This window comes from Camelus ferus, chromosome 21 (genome assembly GCF_009834535.1).
Source record: "Camelus ferus isolate YT-003-E chromosome 21, BCGSAC_Cfer_1.0, whole genome shotgun sequence".
Classification (NCBI taxonomy): domain Eukaryota; kingdom Metazoa; phylum Chordata; class Mammalia; order Artiodactyla; family Camelidae; genus Camelus; species Camelus ferus.
In genome coordinates this window covers 22,253,366-22,265,968 of record NC_045716.1, presented here as the reverse complement: position 1 = coordinate 22,265,968, position 12,603 = coordinate 22,253,366, and the positions used below count along the sequence as shown (strand labels likewise).

The 12,603-nt window shown below is 51.6% G+C and overlaps 1 protein-coding gene across 5 annotated transcripts in view; it reads right to left on the bottom strand.

The window, feature by feature from the left end:
* KCNN3 (potassium calcium-activated channel subfamily N member 3) overlaps positions 1–12,603 on the bottom strand; it is a 150,687-nt gene that overhangs the window by 115,971 nt on the left and 22,113 nt on the right. Inside the window, exon 1 of one of the 5 annotated variants that reach the window (XM_032464154.1) lies at positions 5,145–6,152. The exons of the other annotated variants lie outside the window; for them this stretch is intronic. The gene's annotated coding sequence lies outside the window, so the exon portion shown is untranslated. Of the gene's footprint in view, positions 1–5,144; positions 6,153–12,603 lie in introns of those variants that run through there. 5 annotated transcript variants of the gene reach the window in all.

The window sequence follows — 12,603 nt, the reverse complement described above, 5'->3', positions numbered from 1 at the left end:
GCGAGGTAGGCTCAGCCCTATCACACACCAGCCTATGTTGAAGCAAAGCTTAGGACCTGGGTTTTGGGGGCCCGAGGCCTAGGCTCAAGGGGTGGGCATCCCTGCCCGCCCTGTCTCCCCTGTTTATGAAGATATAAGAACCTTAAATGTATCTATTTTCCAAAAGCCTAGATCCCTACCCTGGAAGTCACCTCCAAACATCTCACCTAGACACTTTATTTCCTTCTCCAATAAACAGCCTGCTCCTGATTACCCTTCATCCTCCTCTGCTCGTGGAATGTGAGTGCTCTTGGCCAGCCAGCAATTACATTACTCTTGTCATGTCAAGAAGCTGGAACCTCCTTCTCCAGCTCTGATGAATGCACACCTGTCACTATGCCTCTCATCCTGAAGGTCCCGATCCCCACCTTTGCCTCAGAAGAAGCACATAGTGAAGGTCTCTTGTCCCAGCCCCAACATCCGTCCTGGTAGCCTTATAGAGAACACTTAACTCTGCCCCCCAGGTGTGGCAGAGCCCTGCAGGAAGGCTGCTCACCGTGAGGGGTTCTCCTTGCAAATACCCACTGCTACCCTAAGACCATGGTCCCCACATTTCCTCCAGCTTGCAGAAGCACCTCCCCCTCCTCCTTTTAATGTTCTAGAATGTCTGAGACAAATAACTGCTTTCTGGATGGCTTGCTTTGAAGTAGTTTTATTCTCTTATTAAAACCTATCTGGCCCCCAAACCAGTAAAACAGTAGGAAATCACTTTGCTCTGCAGAAGACTGTGTGTGCACACTGGGCTTCTGGCTAGAACAGAACCAGCCCAGGCTGGGCTTTGGGCTTCTCTCCTCATCCTGCCCCAGGACACACACCAGACTCCCAGATTCTCTGCAGGAGCTGTGGTCAACCAACTGCAATGAACTGGGTAAATTCATCTTTAGATGGATAGAATTTGAAATAAGAATTCTCATCACCTGAGAGCCAAAGAGAAGCATGTGCTGGTTTTAAAGACACAAAGCCAGGCCTACAGACTACCCCCCACCAGTCCACCTTTCAGCCTTATCACCCCTCCAGTTCTCTTCCTTCTTTTCACCCTCCAGCCTCTGCCTCTTTCTGCACCCAAGGCTGCTGCGGTGCCTGCAGCACCATCATATACCCTAACTCTACCTTGTAACCTCATCAGAGAATTCCGTAGCTCAGTTCTCTGCTCACTCCCAGACTGGTGCCCAGAGGCAAACCCATTTCCATCCCCACACGGGGCAGAATCAACCCCTGAGCCTGGCAATGTTTGGGCCCAATGAAAATTTTAAGATGCCCAGAAATCACATATGGTGAGAAAAACAACCGCCTGGCAGGCTCCACAGACATCTCTGAAGGCTGTTCTGGAGCTTCCCGGATAAGGAGCAGCCCCATCCCATGTTTCCCCTGCCACGTTTCCAGGCTTCCCGGAGCAGCAGCCGGAGGCCAGCATCACCCTCCTTCCACTTCCACACCCGCATCCTCGCCAATAAACGTGAGACAGCAAATCCTCCACGGAAGGCAAAGACTGAGCTGGAAGGGGCCTCCCAGGCCATCTAGCCCAGCTCCCCCACTTTACAGGAAAGGAAATGGGGGCCCAGAGAGGGGCTCTGTCCTACCCAAGGTCACACACCAGTAACAGCAAGGGCTAATCTTGCCCTAAGTCTTCCGAGGCCCGGGCCCGTGCTTTCCCCACACCTGCGTTCTGCCTGCCTGTCAGCCTGCCCGTCAGCCTGCACACTCCTGCAAGGGGCCCTCTGCCCGATCCCTCGCCCACCCCCTGCAAGCGCTCCCTTCAGATCAGGGGAATGAACATTTCTTCCACGGCTCGTTCAAGGGCAAGTCAGAAGAAATAATAATCACCTATTCTAGGTTCGTCATCTTCTTTTTGCTTAAAAAAAAAATCTAAAAGCTTAAACATAAATAAAGGGAAATTGTCTGGAAAAATAACCAGTTGGCATGAAACAATTGGCATTTCAGAGTGGCAGAAGAAGTGGAAATACTGTTTTTCAGAAATTCAGCACAGCCATGAGCTGTTAACTCCTAGCCGTTTGGCACGGGCTCCCCGATTGTTTGGATGTGATGGACGGTGTTGATAGAAGTGGTGGAGACCAAACACGGGCTATTAATAGGCCGAACGTGGCACTTTTATCCCTCTCTCTCGCTCTCTGGCACCAAACTGTTGCCGGCCTATCTACCTTTGGCTCTGAGGTGCCATCAATTCCAGCAATGGGTGTCTCCGGCTCGTGTCCCAGCAAGCTCGTCCGTGAGCCTAGAAGGGGACCAGGGCTGCCGGCCAACGGGGGTGCCTGTGTGTGCAGAGCCCCAAGGGAGTCGCGAGGCCTGAAGGTCCCTGAGGTGCTGCCCCCACCTTGCACGGGGCACACAGTAGATTATCCAAAGTCAGGGGAGTCGGGAATCTCTCAAATCCACCACGTAGTTCTCTTACCCACTTCCCTCCTGTAGGAACTTGAGGCAGCCCTGATCTCAAGGCTGGGGCTCATCCTTCTAACTGGTTCAAGTCAGAGCTGTTTCAAGGAGGAAGGTGCCCCGTGGTTCCTTTCCTAAAGGATACTGCTTCTGGGATTCAAACTCCACAAGGCTTTGGAGTACCTGGGACGTGTGGGTCTCTGAGTCCACCCACTTTCATACAGGATCTCGCTTAATCCTTACAAGGAATTATTGTCCCCTCCTTGACAAATGAGGAAACTGAGGCACAGATCACAAAATTAAATGAGATCACATAATTAGCAAAAGGAGGAGTCCTCTGAGTCCGAGCTCAGGATTGGAGAAGCCCCGGCAAAGCCCTGTTGGGACCTGCGCCCTGTCCTCCCTGAGGGTGTGGTCACCTCGCTGCCACTCTTCTCAAGCCTGAACTGCTGGGTCTCTCCCTCCAAGCTCCAGGCAGTTTCCCCAGCGCTCCCCGATCCCAGCCAGCTGTCCCCTACCTGCAGAGCATCGGTCACCAGGGGAACCAGGCCAGAGACCCCAGCTGGACTGGTTTGGCTCCAGCACCATCTTTAATGTCCATTAAATGAGAGTAAAAATCCTTTCTTCCTTTCAGAGTTACTGTGAAGACCAAATAATGACTGTGGAAATGTTCTACCACCTAAGGGTTCCCAGAAGCTTAAAACGGTCTGTGCACAGGGTGACCATATATATATCCGGGTTGGCTCTGGGGAGACCAGTTTATGCCTATTGTCTGGCATAGTTATTAATGTGAATAGCAATTATTAATATAATACTCTCAAAAGTGTCCCCGTTTAGACAGTGAATCATATGATCACTTGGCATATGTAGCACTTGCTGCCATGGGGTCTGAGAGAATTGAGGGCCCCTCCCTGCCCTCCTGCCCCCACGTCTCCCAGCTCCCACTCCCACTTTGTCCAGTGGGAGGGATAGGGCTCAGAGCTGCCATTGGCCGACCCCTTGCCAGGGTCCCTGCTCCCAGGAGTCATTTTGTTAGATCAAAGCAATTATTATAGACAATTTTAGCAGCGCAGCATCACAGTGCCTGGATTAACTGCAATTATACATCACTCCTTTAAGGTTTATTCCATCAATTATGGACAATTTCAGTCACGTGCCTTGCTGCCTTAACCCTTTGTGGCTTGAATTACTCAGCACAGAAGAAGCTGTAACCATGGAGAAGGCTGACTATCAGAATACATTTGCCACTGAATCATTGTGTGGTGGATGTCAGTTTAGGGCTTCCTCATTCACAATGCTCTTTCTTGCAGTTTTCCTATTTGATCCCTGGGAGACAGGGAGAGCCACTCCCAGCTCAGAGACGGGAAAAACTGAGGCTCAGAGTATTTAAGCAATTACCCAAGATCAGACAGCTAGGAACCCCAACTCTTCTAACACTGTGTTGCCAAAACATTGTTTTCTTTAGGGATCAATGAATATGACCAGCACGGGTGGCCTCTGGAATGTGACCCTTGGGCTTCAGTGGTCTGACAGGGCCCCATGGACAGGCATATGGGACAGCAGCTGAGGGCATCTGGAGGCAGGCCTGCCAAGGAGTTAGCCCAGTGCATCAGATGGATGCGTGCTTGCCAGGCAGAGTCGCCCTGGACCTGGCGCAATTCAAGTGGCCTTACTGACAAAGAAAAATAAAAGAAAGAAACTCCAAGAAGAAAATGTCCACAGCAGAAAAATATACATACATGGACACCCAGAACCTTCCTCCTTCCACTATTCAACGGGGAGAGACAGAAGAGGCTGGGGAGGGGATGGCAGGATTCCCACAGAACACAGACACCTAAGGGTGTCTCAGTGTTGAGATGGGAGAACCAGAGGAACACTGTCTTCCACTTCCAGGGCCTTTATTTGGGCTCCTACCCCATATCTACTGTGCTCTGCCCTGGTCACTGAATGCTAGTCTAGTGATCTCTGAGACGCCCCAGTCCAAAGCCACATTTTACAGATTGGGGAACTGAGGCACCAAGCAGGAAGTACCCTGCCTATGCCCCAGCCGGCCAGAGCCTTCCCCTCAGCTGGGTTCTTACTGCCCGAGGTTGTGAGTTGCGGGGGGGTTTCTGCAGCGTTTCTCTCATGGGAAAGTTCGCTGCTTCCTTTCTCCCATCTCTCTTTTTCCTCCGCCCTCATCTCACTCTCCTCACCCACACTTCTTCCCTCATGCGCTATTTCTATTTCCCTGTTTTCCGGGAACAGGGTTTCAGGTTGTCAGCTCAAGTTTCGAGGTCTGAATGAAACTCACTGTGCTGGAGCCCCTGGGCTCCCCCTGGGGGGGGTCACCCCAGACTCTGGGCAGCCTTGTGGCAGGGTCTGGGTCCTATTTGTCTCTCTGTCCTCATTACCTGGTACATAGTAGTAGGTACTGAATAAACACTTGATGAATGAATGAATGAGTGAGTGAATGAATGAATGAAAGACACACCATGCCAAATTCCCAAGGAGAGCAGAATCAAGCAAAATGACATCATTACAGGTCTGATCATTCAGGTAGTCAATAGCACTTAAAATTGGGGGGAGGGGGTGAGTCTGAGTCACCTTTAATTTCCTCATTCCACTGACTAAACAGATACTTATTTGTTTAGAACCCATTGTTTAAGCCTTTAAATATAACAGCTGTGATCAAAGACCTAGGAAAACTGAAACCCCTGCCAAGCCCTCCTCACCCTGGAGAAGCTCTAGGACCAGGAGCGATAACCCTGCAAAAGCAGCAGAACAACTGATGCTTGGGAGGAAAACATGTCTTTGCATCCACAGCCGTTTTCAATTCTTTCGTGGAAGTGGCTCGGGGGTCCCCTGGACAGGAAGAGCCGATGGTGGGGCTCCCGGACAAGCACTGTGGTTGATGACACGCTAAGCTGTGAAAACCCGGGTCAGAGCAAAGGAAAAAGACTGCACGGGCCACAGTCACTGACGTCTCTCCACACAGATGTCCCTGGCTTCCGGGCGGTGACTCCAAATCAGCTGCCTCTTGTCACTTGGGACCAGGTGGATTGGAGGGGGGTGGTTTCGGCCCAGGGGAATGAATTGCTTCATTGAAGAAACCCAGCTGGGCCTAGGGCTGTGGGCAGTGGGGAGCCAGGTGGGCTGGGGGAAACTGTTCCTGCAGGGCTGGAAAAGGCCAGGCAGCCTGTGAGCTCTGGGGGGTCAGGAGAGCACATTTTTCCTGGAGAACTCACCCCTCTCCCTCCAGCTGCCACCAGCTGCCAAGCACAGTGGGACAGCCAGGAGACATGGGTCAGATGGCCAGAGGTGGACAGACAAGTACAGAACAAAGGGCGTGGGGGCCAAAAAGAGAGGTCATGAGGGTGCGGAAGTCAGAGCTGGGACAGGCCTTAGAGTCTTCTCCTCTTACAAGCCAGGGCACTGAGGCCTGACCTGACTGAGGTCAATCAGCTGCTAGGTCCAGATCCAGAACCTGGCTCCCCAGACCCCTGCTCCAGTGCTCCTTCTGCTACACCAGGGAGGTTCCACAGCAGTTAACATAAAACACAAATTGTGCTGAATGGGAGAAAAGATTTGCAAATGATATGACAGATATGGGGTTAATAGCTAACACAGCTCATACACCTCAACATCAAAAAAACAAACAACCCAATTTAAAAACAGGCAGAAGAACTGAACATTTTTCCAAAGAGGAAATGCAGACAGCCAACAGGCAACATCACTAATCATCGGGGAAATGCAAATCAAAACCACAATGAGGTATCACCTGTCAGAATGGCTGTCATCAAAAAGAACACAAATAACAAATGTTGGAGAGGATGTGGAGAAAGGGAACCCTTGTACGCTGTTGGTGGGAATGTAAATTGGTGAAGCCATTGTGGAAAACAGTATGAAGGTTTTTCAAAAAATTAAAAATGAAACTATTATATGATCTAGCAATTCCACTCCTGGGTGTATATCTGAAAAAACCAAATACATTAACTTGAAAAGATGCATGCACCCCAATGTTCATAGCAGCATTATTTCCAGTTGCCAAGGTATGGAAGCAACCTAAGTGTCCATCAACCGATGAATGGATAAAGATGTGGTATATATACAATGGAATACTACTCAGCCATAAAAAAGAATGAAATTTTGCCATTTGCAGCAACATGAGTGGACTTGGAGTGTATTATGTTAAATGAAATAAGCCAGAGAAAGGCAAATGCTGTAAGATGTCACTTATATGTGGAACCTAAAAAATACAACAAACTAGTGAATATAACAAAAAAGAAGCAGACTCAAAAAGAACAAACTAATGGCTCCCAGTCAGGGGGAGGGGCAAGATAAGGGTGGAGGATTAAGAGATACAAACTATTATGTATCAAATAAGCTATAAGGATATGTTGTACAAAATGGGGAATATTTTATAACTATAAATAAAGTATAACCTTTTAAAACTGAATCACTATACTGTACACACCTATAACTTATATAATATGTACATCAACTATACTTCAATAGTAAAAAAAATTTTTAATTTAAATTAAAAAAAAGAAAAGACCTAAATGTAAAAAACACACATACGAATTGTGCCGCCCCTCTGCCTAAATCCCTTCTGAGCTCCCCATGGCCTCTAGGATGGGGTGAATCCCCTAAGCAAGGCACCTGCATGATCTGACACCAGCCCAGCTCTCTAGCCTGCCCACACCACAGATTCCAGCCATATTGAGTCTTTATTCACACGTCTCCAAAATGCTCTGCACTCTCAGGTCTCTGGGCCTCTGCACATGTTTCCTAGGCCAGGAGCGACCTTCCTCTCTTGGCCTGTCACATTCCTGGTCAATCTTCAAGACCCAACTGTGCTCCCACTACTCCCACTGCCCCACCCTCCTGAGCCGCCCCCTCTTCCGTGCTACCTTCACCGGACATCAGGTCTCTGTGCGAGACCATCTAAGTGCGTTAAGTATCTGTCTACCAGCCTGTGAGCTCTTTGAGCGGCTTTTTAATCTTTCAATTTCTCCCTGACCCCCAGCACCTAGTATGGTGCCCGGTATGTGAGAAAAACTCCATTAATGCTTATGGAATTAATTATCAAATTAAAGAGTGAGTGAACCCCTGGGCAGCATTGATAGTGCCTTGTTTATGTTCCTCATGAAGCGACTCAACCTACCGAAGGGCCAGCAGCACTCAGAATACTTGTTAACCCCTATCTTCTCTCCCATCTCCCTTCCTCTCTGCGTGGGAGGCTGGCAGGGTCTCACCACAACCAAGAGTCAAGTGAGGTGGCATCTCTGCCTGGAAAACAGCAACAGAGATTCCGGGGCCCTGAGTGACGCCTCCAGCTGATGTGAATGCAGGTCACCAAACGGTGATGGCAAAGCAGGCAGGCTGGCTACTGAGCCCACTTATCCATGAAATGAACACATCAACGTGTGGCCACTGCCACCAAGGACTCTGCAATTAGCAGCCCCCAGGCAGCAGGGTGCAGCTGTGCGGCTCCACCCCAGCCCGGTTCCAAGTCTCCAGGTATCTGCTCTAGAGAGGGAGCGGATTCCAGAGCCCAAAGGAGCAGGGAGTCCCCAGAAGACCCCTTAGGGGCTCTAAGTGATATGATCTTATAGACCATTTGCCTTCCAAATTCTGTTTTCCCTACACAGAGTATGAACAGCATATTACACCTGGTTTACACCCCCTGAGCACCACCAACTGGTAGGGAAGGAAGGTGCCCGGCATGGAGAGACGACAGCGGGTACTTGACCTGGGGGCGAGGAGATCCACAAAGTGGACAAGCCACGCACAGGTGACCAAGAGCCAGCCTGGATGCAGAGAATGCTTGACAGGGAGGGTGGCCGGGCCCGGACCCCAGCCTGGCTCTCACCTGGTGAGGCTGAAGTCTCCCTGCCACGCAGCTGGGGCAGACCTGGGCGGCAGGGCATCTGAGCCTTTCCAAAGCAGTCCCTGGCCATCCCAAGAGCCCTTCCAGGGGCTCTGGCCACCAGTGGAAGCATTTTAAATGATGGAGCGCAGAGACAAACAGACGGAACAAGGTGCCGGAGCTGCCTCTCAGAGCTGCAAACGTCTCAGAGGCTCCCGGGGCGGATGGAGAGAGAGACTGCCAGGCAGGGGCCATCAACGACTGGGAGGGGGCCACGGGGAGCCAGGGATTTCTAAGACTCAACCTGAGAACCTGGCAGGAAAGGCGCTGGAAATTGTACTTCTCCTTTTGGTCTGTCTATTTGTCTCTTGTAATTTATCTAGTACTTCCTAAAAGGTCACTGGGTGGTGATTTCAATATTGTAAAATTTGTAGAGATACTCTCAAAGAAATGGACAAATTTCACAGGTTTACCCTGGCTTACAGGGAATATATTTTATTAAAAGCGTCTATTCTGAGTGCACTTTGGTTAGGATTTGGCGACCGATTGGTTAGCGATCCAAAAGGCCTTGTGCTATTAAAAGATTCACTGTGTCTTTGGGGGGCGGTAAAAAGAAATTGAAATCAAAGGCACTTGCGAAGGTATGGTTTGTGGATGGAGGCGAGAGTGGCGTGTGAGACCACAAAGTGCTCTGTCACCTTCCAGTTCCCTGAAGCAGGGAGCTGGGCAAGGAAGACTCTGATTAAAAGCAGAAGGACGCACAGCCTGCAAGGGCTCTCCACCTCCCGAAATCTCACAGGACCCCTTCACGCGTCCCTCTCCTCCCTCTCTCAGCTCCTCATTAGCTAAATTCAATCTTTGTCATTCAGAGGAAAATAAGCTGGGAGAAATCGCCCGAGGGGAAAAAGGGTCCCTGTATTGGAACAAAACAGCTTCTACAAGCAAACACCTTTTTCCTCAGCCCCAGTCAGAATTCTCTATTTCTCTCCAAATAGCAGAGCCATTTCCTTCCTGTCAGCCCGGTGATGCACAACTTCCTGTCAGCGCAGCTGAGGAATCTGGGGAAATGTGTCTTCCTTCACAGCCCCCGCTGCAGGTTTGCCGAGCCTCCCACGGTGCCAAGGAGCAGAGTTTCGCGGGATCAAGGAAGAGGCCCCTCCCCTCCCCTACTCCGTCCCCACCGACACCTCCCCTGAGCCCACCCCGCCCCAGGTCTGACCACCACACGCTAGCATCTTGGGCCTCCGTCTCCCAGAGGCGCGCGTGGGGACTGGCCCTTCCACCCCCAAAGCCACCAGGAAGAGGCCTGGTCCTGTCCCATCAAGCCCAGCTCCGTCCAGCTCCCCGCTCCGGCATCCCGGTGTAACCCCGAACTGCGCAGAGGCTGTCGGGAAGACTGAGGCCGGCCCCAGGGCCGCGGAGACAGCGAGAGGGGCAAGCGAGGGGCTTTTCCAGTAAAGATGGGCCCCTGAAAGCCACTTCCAAGTTAGCACTCAGGGGAAACCCACTGTGGAGTAGAAATGAAAACCCTCTTTCCCCCTTCAGATCCCATAATACATGGAGCAAGAGGCAGGAAAATGAATTAAAAAGTAAGCACCTCCATTTATTGAGGTATCCCCAGGGGTCTGTGCTATCTCTAGTCCTCCACAGACCCTGTGACTGTGGGTCCCAACTTGGCAGCTCAGTACCACCTGGGGAGTTTTTTAAACTCCTGATACCAGGTTGCACCCTAGACCAATGAAATCAGAAGGTCAAAAGCTGGAAACCAGCGGGGAAGGTAGAGCTCAGTGGTAGAGTGTGTGCTTAGCATGCATGAGGTCCTCGGTTCAATCTCCAGTACCGCCAACAACAACAACAACAACAAAAACTGGAAGCCAGACATTAGCATATTTTAAAGATTCCCAGGTGATGGCAAAGTGTAGCGAAGTTTGGGAACCATTGAGGGAGGTGCTATTATTACCCCCATTTTATTCATGAGGAAATTGACACTCAAAGAAATTCAGTCACTTGCCTAAAGTCACACAGGTTGTAAGTGGTGGAGTCAGGATTCCAGCTCACACCTCTGTGATTCCAACAGGGAGCCCCCCTCACTCCAAACTTCCTGCAGAAAGTCTTTCAGATCTACCAGATTCTGCCCTCACCCTCCATCCCCACTCCCCAGTCAGAGCATCCCCAGGACAGGAGCAAGGGGGTGGGGAGAGTGAGCTGAGTGTGTGTGAGGGGCCTCTCAGGGGGTAATGTAATTAGGAGGTTCTGCTCCTTCCTCATCTGACAATTCCATTTAAATTCTCTCCAGAACAAAGCCCTGGCCTAAAAGGATCCCAAGGGGATGGCCAAGCGTGAGGCAAACACAGCAGTGTACACGTGTGGGTGCATGGGTACAAGACAGTGGGTGCTGAGGGGGCACCCACAGCCTGGAAAGGGTGGGAGCCCAAGGGAGCCAGTAAGTGAGAGGAGACCCAGGTAGAGCTGAGACTGCAAAACTTGGGGCTGATCTGCTGCTTCACCAGCTGTGGGACCTGGGGAAGTTACTTCCCCTCTGAACCTCAGACCCCTCCTCTGTGAGACACAAGGTCCTTCCAGCCCAGAATTCTCAGGGCTGCTCTGATGATGGCCCCATCCTCAGGCCTGAGTGGGTGTGGGTGTGGAAACAGCCGAGGCCTCACCTGGGGCAGGCAGAGTCCACACACAGTTCAGGCGCCCACAGACCCCTGGCTCCCAGGGCTGTCTGGTCAGGCCAGGGCACTGGCTGAACATATGGGGCAAGGGGAGGAGCCCCTGGGGTAGCACCCACACCTGCCCCACCTGCCCATCTTAGCCAGGGCTCCCTGAAGTCCGTCAGCTTCCCCTCACCCAGTCCCACCCTGCAAGTAGGGCAGGACGGGGGCTGAGAGCATCTGGAATTACTCTGCTCATCTGAAAGCTCCCACTCCCCACCCCAGCCCAATGAGCCAAGTGCCAGACAGAAGCTAGTTTTCCCTCTGTGGTTTATTCAGGGCACACCCCTTCTGCGAGCCTTCCCTGGCCCTCCCTGGCATAATGAAATCCCCTGTGCTACTTCTATTCCTAGTTCAAACCTCTCTCTTTGCACTTATCATACTTCACCACACCCATCATCTGCTTACACTGTTACCACGAGACCCTCGAGGGAGGGGTCGGAGTCTGTGGAAGCGCTGTGGTCAGGAGAAAGGGCTACGGACTCAGAAGACCTAGCTTTGCCACTTACTGGCCCTATGACCAAGATTCAACTTACTTATCTATAAAATGGGGAAATAAGAGCAGTGACTTCATCAAGCTGTTGTGAACATTAACTGAGATGACACATGTAAACAAGGGGTTTAGCACAGGACCAGCACCGAGGGCAGGAGCTCAGGAAGTGGGACACACAAGTGCTTTTTTATCCCCACGGTTCTAGCGCCTAACGTGAGACCTGGCCCACAGACCTCAGCGCTTAATAAGCCTGTCAGCAGCCTTGACAATTCACTCAGCCCTTCCAGAAGCTAGATACCCCTGCCCACTCCCCAGCCAGGACTGGTCCCTGCAGCTGCCTCACAGAACGTCCTCCAGAACAAGAAGCTGCCCCACCGAGTAAAGGATCAACACTTTCTGGAGAAGCCAGCTGCCCGGCCCCTACCACTGCCCCCCTGCCTCCTTAGCTGGTACCCACACCCCTTCAGTCTGTGCCCCCCTCCACCCAGGCTCCCAGACAGCACCCACTAGGGCCAGGCCTCAAGTAACCCCGCCCCAACTTCAGCCCTAATCAAATCTGAAATCTTAAGATAGAAAGGGCTCAGGGAAGCCGGGAGGGAAAGTAGAAGATGGAGCCTGCTTCACAGCCAGAGGCCCAGACCCATCGAGCAGTGATCAGAAACCAGGGGGGTCACGGGAGTTCTCTCCTCTAGACACCTTTTCACACCACTTCCCACAGAGCCAGAGGAAAAGGCACTTGGCAACGGTTACAATTCCAGACGGCGCTTAACTAAGTACACAACCTCCGAGAGACAGAACAGTTTGGTGAAATAATGACCCCGGGGACTTCTCCGGGAAAGCTGTCTGTACACGGAGGGGCTGCTGTGAGATTTAATGAAGCCAGTTCCACATGAGAGGGGAGCACAGGGCGATATGTCCCTGCCTGGGTGACACTCCTGTGAGGGGGAGGGATGGCCGTGTAAGCCAGCCTGCAGAGGGCCAGACACAGGGCCAGCAGGAAAGGCTGAGAAGCAGTCACCCTCAGGACTAGAAGTTGAGGAGGGAGGAGAGAAGCGGTGTCCCCATCACACACAGATCTGGGCAGGTGCCCTCACCCCCACTCTCTCCCCTCC